At 35.9% G+C, this 9,775-nt stretch overlaps 1 pseudogene across 1 annotated transcript; it reads right to left on the bottom strand.

The window, feature by feature from the left end:
- Positions 1-5,488: 5,488 nt before the first annotated feature.
- Positions 5,489-9,204, bottom strand: LOC147478761 (cation/H(+) antiporter 18-like; annotated as a pseudogene). The gene is made up of 4 exons (XR_015207312.1): positions 9,081-9,204; positions 8,360-8,612; positions 7,052-8,053; positions 5,489-6,748 (listed from the first exon to the last, which is right to left on the bottom strand). The product of XR_015207312.1 is annotated as a cation/H(+) antiporter 18-like (transcript).
- Between the last annotated feature and the right edge of the window lie 571 nt (positions 9,205-9,775).

The following is a 9,775-nucleotide window of genomic DNA, read 5'->3' as shown; positions in this document are numbered from 1 at the left end:
TTCAATTCCATTTGAACGGTTTCTCTTCTCTCCTCCATTCCAAATAAACCCAGGGTCTTGTATTGGACACTCACGAAATTGCATTGGACAGCCTCCAGCCCAAGCCCAACAACCAAGTCCAATAGCAATAGCAATAGCCCAATAAACCCCACCTAAAAAGAGAAACCGGGAAAACCGGTTACAACCTTTTCGAACTTCATCTTTTCTAGCAACAACATCTTCTCCAATGAGCTTGAAAGGATTGGAATCTCAATTTTGGTGAATTAGCAACGATTTGGAAAGGTGGATACATTATTCGGATAGTGTTCTTGGACCGAGTTAAGAAAGCATACCAAAGGAATCCAAAATTTGAAATTGATTTTTTTTTTTTTTCCAAAAATTGAAATTGAAAATTTTCTCGTTTTGAACTTTCTAGCATTGACAAATCTATTGATGTAGCATGTGACAATCCCGACACGAAAGTGGAATTTATGTTTGGAAAGGGATATGAAAGTGACCAAAAAACAAAATGAATTTATCAATTTTTTTAGTCTAAACGACTCGGCTATGTCACCTAAGAGAGTCTCCAAATGACCTAGCCATGTCGTCTTGGAGATTGCCTAAACGATCCCACCATATCGTCTAGCTAAAAACCCAAGAGTTTTGTCTCAAACGACACGCGAGACCACTTGATTATATATTGAAACGACATGGCGAGACCATTATATTTGAGTATACACTGAAACAACATGGTGAAACTGTTTGAGTGTATACATGGTGAGACCGTTTGAGTGTACATTGAAACGATATGACGAAACCGTTTGAGTGTATACATGGCGAGACCGTTTGAGTATACATTGAAATGACTCGGGGGTTTCAACATGGCGAGACCGGTTGGTTGGATTGGTTGTTGGGCTTGGACTTTCATGACAAACTTGTAATATGGCAAACTTATAATATTTCCTTTTTTTTGGGGGGGTTGCCCAACGCAATTTGATGAGTGCCCAATTAAATCACCTTAACGAAATATCCTCGTCAAGGAGTGAAAGATCATAGCTGAGAAAGTACAAGTTCGGGTAAAGTTGATTATAGAACTGATCGTAAAAGCGTGTATATCATTGAGGAGAAGGAGTGGGAACAAGTGGCTTATGTCAAAATTACATGACGAGCACAACCATGAAATGGAGCCTTGGAATAAAAGACAGAAGCTTCAATCTGTTAAGAAGATGAGTCAAGTTATAGAGAAAATATGTGTCTAGTGTAGGAAATCCTAGTGTTGGCTCCAGTGAGAGAAAATCACGGAATGCTTCGAGTACAAACAGAGAGTCCGAAGAAGTAGGTGTACATTGAATACAGACACAAGCTCGTTTTTGTCATCCAACTCACTTTTGAGTTTTGAATATAGAACTTGAGAACGAGGATCTTGAAGCTATTTCACTTCTTTCAAGTCGTGTTGGGTGCAACATTCCTATGCCTATCTAATGATGGAGATGCCAAAAAGTACCATAATACTAACAGATCGATCTTTTAGTATGGGGCTAGTTTCTTGCAAAACCTTACAAAAACCAATGCGTAGCACAGGGTCACATACAACTAGTTTATACTTTATACTTATCTATAATAAACAATCAAGTGATTTTACTGATAAAAAAAGACAATAACTAGATTTTCATATAACAAAATCACTTGTAAACTGGGCAACAAGTCAAAATGAGACAATTGAAATTTTATTTAACTCCTATGTTCTTAAAGTTACATAACTTCACGTAAAATCACTACAATACCAATTGAATTGATCCATGTCTTTGGCATAACGCCCCATAGCTACAGCTTATTTTTAATCCAAACAAGACATGGAACAAAGTTGTGATCAACACAAGCATGTTTTAGTAACTCAAACAAGACATGAAACAAAGTTCTGATCAACACAAGCATGCTTCAGTAACTCATTAATTAATGTATGAACAAGGCGTATAACATAATTTTGGAATTAGGAAAACCGAGAACTAAATAGGCCCAAGACCCTCTACTTCCCTCTTTCTCCCAAGATCAAAATGATAATAAGTTCAAATTAACAATGAAAACTTGAGCATAATAATAATAATAATAATAAAAGAGAGTGTTGTCCCATTTGATATATTTTGTTCACTGCCAAGGTGATACGACATACGACACACTCAAAGGCAAAGGCTAGAAGCAGACCTTAGTTTATAGACAAAGTAAAAATAATTTTGAATTTAATTCATAATTTTAAAAACAAAAATTGTAAAATTCACACAAATTCATATTCAGAAAATTAGTCTAGAGGAGTTAGTTATAAATATTTAGTAGTCCTAATACTCCTCTTAAACTTTTTTAGAATTTAATCCCCCAATTTGACCATAATACAGAACTGACACCTGTTATCCAATTTTACCATGAATAGACAAAAATATCCTCACTTATAAACCAGCAGAACCGACTAACTACCCAGTAGTGGGATGCAAAACAAAAATTTGATTTTCACACCAAAAAAGAAACTGAATCAAATTTTTTAGATATGAAAAGTTACTCAATTTAAAGAACTAAATTCTCGAGAAAATTAAGTTTGTTAGAGATCAAAAATGAAGAAGACGTCAATTGCGAATCGTGATCAAAGGTATGTAATAAATTTGTTTCCAATTTTAACAAATTTTAATATTATCATATATAGAAATTTATTAATTAGTGAATTCAACGTATAGCAATTAGCATCTTCGATTAATTTCTCATTTATTTCCAAAATCAGAATTCATATTTTCAAAAACATTTTAAAAAACATAGATGTTTCACTCACTTTCCTTATAAAACTTTTATTTGATTGGTTAGCATTAACTGTCATTGTGAACAAAAAAAAGAACTGAATTGTTTATAAGCATTACTTATATTGTAATTAGTAAATAAAGGTTTCAATTTGTTTTAGGAATGCGTATGCCAACTTTTTGAAATGTGAAATCTCTAGCAACATTTAAAAATGTAAAATCACTTCATTGGTCATATATTTCAAAATGCAAATTCATTTTGTATTTCATTTTAGCAGTGCAGATGGGGAAAACTCTGACTCAGATTTTGAAGATGATCCAAAACATAAAGTTCAGAAGGAGATTCCAAAACCAGTTGAAGAAGATATGGAAAGTAGCTCATTTGGAGAATATCGATGCAATCTCAAGGGACTATACGACTTAATCAATGGGATCCGGGACAAAATCAATGAGCACCACTTGTACTTATTTAGAGGTACACCTTTTGGGAGTTTCTTCATGTTGTTTTACGAAAAAAGATTCGATAGGGACTCTATCGTGACCAAAACAGCAAGCAACATAATATCTGTTATAGGAACATACTCTTATGAGGAAGATGCCTTTAGAATTGGTGATAAACTCTTGAAACTATCAGAGAAAGATATTGCATTAACGTTTGGGCTACCACCACTAGAAGGAAAAATGGTACAAGTTTTCCCAAGGAACACATACTGGAGCCAAAAGAGTGATTTCTATTTGAGGAGTTTTGAGGGGGAAGGAGTCTTACAGAAATCTGTTGTGGTGGATGCAATAAAGAACTCATTAATTAGACGCGATATGTACGCATTGGGAGATTTTGTAAAACTGGTTATAATGTACATGGCTGCAACCATCTTCTTCCCAATGCAGGGACATTAGCAAGCTCATTTATCCAACACGTTGATGATTTTGATACCATTAAAATCTATATTTTAAAATATTAAATGTATAACATGGTGCAATATTTTAGTAGTCTTAAGACTCCTCTTGAATTTTTAGAATTTAACACTAATATGGAATTGACCACATGTTACCCAACTTTACCAGGAATAGCGAAAATATCTTTCACTTGGAAAGTCGTAGTGGGATGCAAAACAAAAAAACCCCTTATAAACTTTACATTTAAAAATGCATATAATGAAAAAAAAAAAATATTATGCCTCCAATAAACTAGTCGTTAAAAATAAACCCAAAATCTTTATAAACTAGACCCTAAGTATAAACCCTAAACCTTAAGACACTAAATCCTAACCCCTATAAATTAGACCCTAAGCCTAAACCCTAAACCTTAAAACACTAAACCCTAACCCCTATATCATAAATTTCTAAACATTAAACCCTAAACCAACCCATTGCATTTAATAGTAGTTAATCAAACCCACAAAATAAATAATCAAATATATTTTGTATCTGCATTTTAAAATGCGTAGTGTGTATGCATTTTAAAATGTATAAGTTTATAACGTGGTGCATCTGCATTTTAAAATATATAAATTTATAACATGGTGCATCTGCATTTTAAAATGTATAAGTTTATACCGTGGTACATCTGCATTTTAAAATGTTAAATTTTTTTTGTTTTTTCCCTATGAAAAATGGTTAAAGGGTAAAAGAGAAGACGATTTTTTTTGAAAAAAAAAGTTTCGCTGGCGGTCTCGAATCATATCCCCAAATTCTAAAATATTTTAAAAAATAACGACTTTTAACAATGAAAATAACCAAAATGGTATTAAAACCCAAAAATAATACTTCCGGGTCTTTAAAAGTAATTTTATTTTTGAAGCAGCTCTATAGCCCACTTTCTTGAATTCATATTACACTAAAGGCCGTAACTAATTAACTTATTTAAAGGTACCATATTTGGGTGAAAGTAATTGTAACCAATCATGCAAGAATTAAGATATGAAGCAAGAAAAATCCATCACAGCCAATTTTGCCTCGCCAAGATGAACAGGTAAATCCTTAATTTACCTACCAATAGGTTCCTGTATTTCAAGAGATACAAATAATTTCTTTCAACAATGAAGTATCTTCGAGTTACTATACTTTCGATTATCCCCACTGTGATTTACATGTCTCCACCACACGCAGCTCTACTGCTAAGTCAAGAAGCGTGGGGTAGTGACATAAGAAGTTTGATTTATATCCATTGCCTTCAAGATTTGAACAGATGATGGAACCAAAGTCACATATACAGATACAGGGCACAATCACTGTTGCCAACCGAAGTCAATAAAGCATAACAGCGTAGTTCAAAGCATCGATTATGAGAGATACCACTGGCACAAGATAGCAAAACATCATAGTACAATGCTAATTCATCATATCTCGGCAGCCTTTTCTACCAAGATCCAAGATCTTTGACAACTGCCTAAGTGAATCAACTCAATCAAGTGAGACCACACAATGAGTAACCGTGACTCCTCACCATGGGATATCACAGAAACAGCCAACTCCAAACTAAAATAACTAGAATGTATAGCTAATTGTGATGACCTTATACCCTATAATTAACCCTATCACCTCTTCTATAATAATAGTACAATACCAGATATCCAAAGCAATTATACCAGCAATAAGAATAAAATTTATACAGCAGCATTGGATAAATTAGCAAAAGATAAATAACAGTAATTACCTTGGAACAACAGATGCTAGATCCAGTTATTTGGTTTGCATGATTATGGTTGGAAAATGGAAACACAGTGATCTTATACAATTACAAAATCTGAATATCAAATTTCTGGTAAAATTTTTGTTGGAGTCTAATTCTCTAGTCCCAATGTACAAATTTAATCTTATTGATTAAGTACAAATTAACTTCCTAGGACAGGATTAAATTCCAAGACGGTGTTGTTGCACAACTAAAACAGAAGCTGTAGATGGAAACTCAGGCGATATTAATAAGCTGCCCACTGGCCCCAGGTCTTGGCAGTTAATCCTTCCACTCACGGCAGAAGCCAACACTCCATCTGGATTTCGACCCACAAGAAACAAATTGCACCGACTAAATTCTCGAGCTTTGGCAATTATATCTGCGGTGTCTGAAACCAACCTTTCCTCATATTGGACTGAGCCATTACCAGGAATCTTCTGCTGAAACTCAACAAGGAACTCATCTACTCCATCATCTTTCTTTTCAACAGTAATTGTAAACGTCTCTTCAGCTGGCCTATCCTCAATAATGAAGTGAACAACTACCAGTTTGATACCCGGGTGCTCAGCCATGCGAGAACCATAGGCCAGCGCTTCATGGTCATCTGGTCCCCCAAAGTAGATGACAGTGATAGTTGAAGAAAATTGGCTTGCAGCTATATGAGTATTACCACCAAGTCCACGGTCAACAAGGATCCCAACTGAGCAAGGCGCGTGCTCAAGAACCCTCTGGTTGATCAAATGGAAGTCAGCACGCGTGGTCTCCAATGTACCATCCAACCTTTGATGCTTGTGGTATGGGAGAATCACCATTGCTACTTGTTTGTTCTCAGCACTTGTACAGATATCCTCATGCATTCCAGTCATGGAAGATATAGCTTTCATTGGTCGGATGCAGACATTGCTCAGCTGTTGAAAACTCTCAAATGCAACAACCACATGGTCTTTATCAGACTGGTTTAGCTTGCTCGAAAATGGTAACCCATTTCTCCTTGCCTTGTGGACCATGAGAATAGCCGACGTCCTTTCAGAGAGCTCCATGAGGTGCATCGCATAGACACGCGATACCTTCCCCTCTCAGTCCCACGGGAGGCCTCAATGAGATTTATCATTGTTGGGATGTTCCTTGAGCTGTGAAAACAAGCTAAAATCCTAAACTGGGTATTTGTATCTTTCCTCTGTATCTTTCTATGCTTGTAATCAACTTTGTTGGCCATTTTAGCCGGATTATATACTGCCATGACGAGTGGTGTGGTGATGAAAGTCGTGAAAAGAGCCATGAGTACCATGATTGCAAATGTCTGATCATTCAACACCTGAAATAGAGATGGAAGAGAAACGCTATCTTGTTATATAGCACAAAAGAAAAAAAATTAAGAATATAGAATAAAGGTTGGCAAGTATTTATTCCCTTCTTTGGGCATGGGTAAAATAAACAAAAAAGACTGTCCTAATGCAAGACAGTCCCTGTGAAAAGGAAATGACCATAATCGTCATCATATGCAAATTTGGGGAAGAAATAATTAAATTGTTGAGAGAAAAACAACACACATTGGTGAAATTACCAAGTAGAATCTATCAAATGATCACGTGTAAAAAACCCAAACATTGAAGTATACCTTTCTCTCTTTTCCAATGTTGAGAACAATGAGTTCCACCAACCCTTTAGTATTCATGAGAAACCCCAAGGCCAGAGACTCGCGAAAAGGTATTTTGCAAGCGAGAGAGACCATTACAGTTCCAAAAATCTTGCCAACACATGCTGTACCTATTACCATGACCAAGAGTCCCCACGACTGCACACCTTGAATGGTGGTTACATCAGTTTTCAAACCGCTTGAAGCAAAGTATAGAGGGAGGAAGAGACCAGATACCAAATCCTCCACCTTCTCCACTAGAGCACCAGCAAATGGCCCTTCTTTTGGGACAAGAATACCAACCACAAAGGCCCCAAAGAGTGCATGGATACCGATAGCATCTGTGACAAAGCCAGCAGCGAGCACAAGAGCTAAAGAGGCACAAATATACGTCTCATTCACGGGTTCACCCTCAGGGCAACGCTTGGCCATCCATGAGAAGATCGGACGGAAAAGGAATATGGCAACAGCTACAAACACGGACCCAGCAATGAGAACGTAAACAGAGATAGCAGGGGAACGTCCAGAGCCACTGAGAGCAATGGCGAGGGCAAGCAGGATCCATGCAACCACATCATTTACAGCAGCCGCCGACATGGCCATTCTACCAACATCAGTAGTTAAAAGTTTCAACTCAGCTAGTATACGAGCTAAAACGGGGAAGGCTGTAATAGAAAGAGCTACGCCCATGAAGACAAGAAATGGAGCTTGGTCCACACCCTTGGAAATAGTTTTCCGGAGACCAAACGAATCTCCCATTCCTAAAGCAAATGGTACGCTGATCCCTGCAACAGCAATGGCAAAGGCTTTCTTTCCAGTTTGACGTAAGGACTTTGGGTCTAATTCTACGCCGACCAGGAAGAGAAACAAGAGAAGACCGATGTTGGCTAAAGTATCCAGCACTGTGAGGCTCTTGGCAGGAAAAACATGATGAAGATAAGATTTATTGCGACCCAGAGCTGATGGTCCTAGCAATACACCTCCCTGGAATAAGTAAATAAAACATCTAACATTAAAAAAAGAATGCATTCCATATAGGTGAAAGTATTTTATTATGTAAATTCCACCAAATAATACAATTTTAACAGCAAATAGAGATACATGTATCATGCTTTCAGCTTTAAAGAACCACCAATGCACTATTATTCAAGTTTCACTTAGCTAATGACTCTAGGAAAACACATCTAATTTAATTGCATATTTGTCAGCCTAGTAATTTTTTATCTTGATTCTTAAAAATTGTCACTCAGTAGAAATCAAAGTAATGTAAAACCAACAGAAAATACTTACGATAATCTCGGCGATCACACGAGGCTGTCTCATAGGCTTTAGAAGAAGCGCAAGAGTGCGAGACACGAAAAGTACAATACATATTTGCAAAATGAGAAGAGGGAGTGAAAAATTAAGAGGATTATCCCCTTGAAATACTCCATTAGATGTCGCCTTCATTGGTAATGGACATGGCTGTCCTGTAACATTCGTCGCCATTGCACCACACCAAGAGTCACAAGTATTAAACTCTTATTCTTTCAATGCAATACCCCTGTTCAAAAGAAACAACCATCAAATATCATCCAAAATTTCCTGCCCATAAGGCCATAACTCTAATCAACTTGGCAATGTAACCAAAAAATCAAGAACAAGCAGGTTTTCGTAAGTCAGTAAATAGTGCCCCTTTATATTCTTTTCCTTGTACACAATAGCATCAACAACTTCTACTTTATTTTCCATGATTAATTGTACACTGGCAAAATTAGTGATGTGTATACACTCTACACAATATTCTAATATTCTTTAAAGTGTTACAGCTCCTAAAGTGAATTCTTTTTCTATAATCTACACTCATTACATAGTCTAAAAATTTAATCTTTATTCCCATACAATCATATATGATATATCTATTTCAACTCAAAAGTAAACAAACAATCTCAATATCTCAAACATACCAACCTTAAAATATCTCGACATATACTAAATAAATTTCCACAAAAATCAAGATATGTGTATATACCTGAGGAAAGTAAGTTTCTTTTCAGAAAAGAGAAAGAACCATTGTTTTATGTTCGTTCCAAGTGTTGTAGAATGAGATGAAGTCTCTTTTCTGTTGTGTGTGTGTGTGTGTTTTTTTGTAAAACAAGTTCACATATGTGTCGTATTTATAGCGGGAACGAAAGAACTAAGTATTTGACTTTGACTTGTTTAAGTAGTTTTGTTAACATACTCCTACGAAGTTAATTACTTGAGAAGATTCACGTCATGTGTTTATGTATTAACCGTGGATCTCTAACACTAATTTCTTGAGATTTGGAATTTCATACACGTTAACTAACTTTTCTTTGCTTTTCTTAGATGTAGACACGTTATCACACGAACTCAATTAAGGAAAGATAGATCTACTGCTACTGACCCACATATCTTGGGACCGTTGACTATTTTAGCTACAAACAAAACACCCCCTAAAGTACGGACACACTTACCAATGGGTGCCTCGGGTGGATGCGAACACGGCATGGACGCGCGTCGGACGTAGTCAACTAAACTAGACTCAGTCAACATAGAATACGGATTTTAATTCAAAAAAATATAAAATAATATTAAAAATTTTAATTTTTTTATTTTAATTTTAATTTTGTTAAGACTTATGACATGTTTTTAAAGTTTGATTAGGAAATATGAAATTTAATTTTTGTGACTATTTATCTTTAA

Source organism: Coptis chinensis, chromosome 9 (assembly GCF_015680905.1).
Source record: "Coptis chinensis isolate HL-2020 chromosome 9, ASM1568090v1, whole genome shotgun sequence".
NCBI classification, from domain to species: domain Eukaryota; kingdom Viridiplantae; phylum Streptophyta; class Magnoliopsida; order Ranunculales; family Ranunculaceae; genus Coptis; species Coptis chinensis.
Note: the sequence above shows the minus strand (reverse complement) of the source record. Positions and strands in the feature narration are given on the sequence as shown.